At 38.9% G+C, this 2,647-nt stretch overlaps 1 pseudogene; it reads right to left on the bottom strand.

The window, feature by feature from the left end:
- Positions 1-661: 661 nt before the first annotated feature.
- Positions 662-1,602, bottom strand: LOC118933364 (olfactory receptor 6C2-like; annotated as a pseudogene).
- Between the last annotated feature and the right edge of the window lie 1,045 nt (positions 1,603-2,647).

Below are 2,647 nucleotides of genomic sequence, written 5' to 3'. Positions count from 1 at the left end.
GAAGTATTGTTTATTGTTTTCTGTTTAATCATATGTCAGGATAAAGTGCACTCACATAATTTCCAGAAGTGCCAATAGGTACATTTTTTTGTGGATTAATGGTTTAAAAGAAAGAACATAGTTATCTTCAATGATTTTTAAATTGTCACATTAACACCTTCTGCTCATTCTTGAAAAGTGGACATATTTTCATAAGGAAGACCTCTAAGTGCACACTTTTCTATTAGATCACTTTTCAAGATGTGGTAAAGAATCTTGCATTCTTCCTGAACAATAGAATGTGCTTTCATCTATTCCCAACAAGTGAGAAATAGTTTCTGGGCATTAATAATCCATATCTCAAGGAGACGACATAGCCAGAGGTTGGACTTCATTTCTTAGCATTTCCTTTCTATGACATTGAGCATTTTGGGACTCAGGTATATGGAACATGAATTTATAGTAGAAACTATTCTGAAAAATATCAACTTAAAAGAAGGAGACATAAATACCTTGATTTTGGCATTTGGATTATAAAGGCAAATGTTTTTGGTGGAAAATTCTGTTGATAAATCTACAAGATACTAAGAAACCCTTTATTTGCCAAAGTCATGAATATTGTTCATGGATTGTTCATACTTAAATTTAATTTAACTTAGTCTCAAAAACCATGAATAGTCTCTTATTCCTTGGTGGGAAAACCAATCCATTTCCCTATGTCTTTGAAGGCATCTTTCACTTGTTTGTTTCGAAGTGTATAAATGAATGGATTAAGCAAAGGGGCAACAGACGTAGTGAGCACAGACACCACTTTTTTAATAGCTACTCCTTCCTTTGCCGAGGGCTTGATGTAGATGAAAATGCAGCTGCCATAGGTGATGGAAACCACAACCATGTGGGAGGAGCAGGTGGAAAAGGCCTTTTTCCTTTGCTGGGCAGAAGGGAATCTGAGAATGGTCTTGATGATGTAAGTGTAGGAGAGGACGACACACACCAAGGTCACAGTGAGCGTCAGTGCAGCAAAACTAAAGGCAATTAGCTCTATTAACGCTGTGTCTGAGCAGTTTATCTTTAAAGCAGGAGATGTGTCACAGCCGAAATGATCAATCACATTTGAGTCACAGAATTCCAGCTGGAGGCCCATGGCAAGGGGTGGGAGGATGATTAACAGGCCTGCAATCCAACAGCAGAGAAAACAAGTGTAGTCAGATTCTGTTGTTCATAATGCTCATGTAATGCAGGGGCTTACAGATGGCCACATAGCGGTCATAGGACATGGCAGCAAGGAGAAAAAATTCTGTTACTACAAAGAGAACAATGAAAAATATCTGGGTGGCACAAACATTATACGTAACTGTGTTATCTCCAGATACCATCGTGTACAGGAATCTGGGGATACAGACAGTGGTGAATGAGACTTCTAAGAGAGAGAAATTTCGGAGAAAAAAAATACATGGGAATTTTAAGATGGGAATCCCACAGTGTGAGGGTGATAATGATGAGGTTCCCAGCCACACTCAGTAGGTAGGTGAAAAACAAAAATACAAAGAGCAAGACTTGTAGTTTTGGGTCATCTGTCAGTCCCAGCAGGATGAATGTTGTTATTGCTGTGTGATTCCTCATCACTGCCTTGTGCCAAGTCAAGAGCGATTCCACCTGAAGAGAGAAGTGCTGCAAGAAGCTGGCCCTGGAACCTGGATGCAAACACCCAGCAAAGCAGCTCACTTGCACTTCCTTCTTGTCCTAATTGGCCAATTGTTAATAGAAGTGCCTCTGACATCTTACTAGGAGGCAGCTACAGGAAATGTCTAAGATCTTATGCTTATAATTCTCTGATTAGCAGGAACTTTTACAAAAATGTCAAGCAAAAGCCAAACAAAACATAAATCATATGTGTAATTTGCAGTTTCTCAAGATTATTGTCTTGTGGTACAGATCTTATGGTCCTTATCCTGGAGGAAATTATCATTTTTGAAATTTTCTTCTCCCCTCCTCATCTTTCTCTGCTTTTACACACTATACTAAAATGCTCCATTTTCAAAATCAGGAAGAATCTGTTAAATAGTATTTTTGTGTGTTGTACAACAATTTTTGGAACAGTTTTATGTCCACAACAAAATTAATGGTTGGATACAGAGATTCCCCATATCCCTCCTGTCTACACATGGTCAGCCTACCCCTGATGTCAGCACTCTCACCAAAGTAGTGCATTTGTTAAAATTGATGGACCCACATGGAGACATCAAAGACCACAGTTTACATTATGTTTCTCTCTTACTTTTGTCTATTCAATGGGTTTGGAAGAATGCTTCATTAGTATTTCACATTGAACTTCTTAAGTTACATTAATTTTGACAGCAGCACATTCATTTAAAAGTGTTAGTTCTTCTCTTGGTACTTCAAATCATCTCTAAATAGGGAGACAAAACATTTAAAATACAAAGATGCATCTATTTTTTTCACGTGTATCTAGACAAATGATGGAATTTCTAAACCAGATTTGGGGACTGCTTAGGTGGAACTTTTCATGAAGTGCTATAAGGAAGGCATTTCTAGAACCTGACTATCAGCCAGCCTGAGTCCTGGTGTGGGGCTCTGGGATGTGGGCAGGGCCCAGAGGGAGGAGGATCTATGGTGTCTGCTCTCTGCACCCCCTGATCAATCCTCT

Source organism: Manis pentadactyla, chromosome 10, assembly GCF_030020395.1.
Source record: "Manis pentadactyla isolate mManPen7 chromosome 10, mManPen7.hap1, whole genome shotgun sequence".
Taxonomy (NCBI): domain Eukaryota; kingdom Metazoa; phylum Chordata; class Mammalia; order Pholidota; family Manidae; genus Manis; species Manis pentadactyla.
The sequence above is the reverse complement of the archived record's forward strand: the minus strand, read 5'-3'. Positions and strand labels throughout refer to the sequence as shown.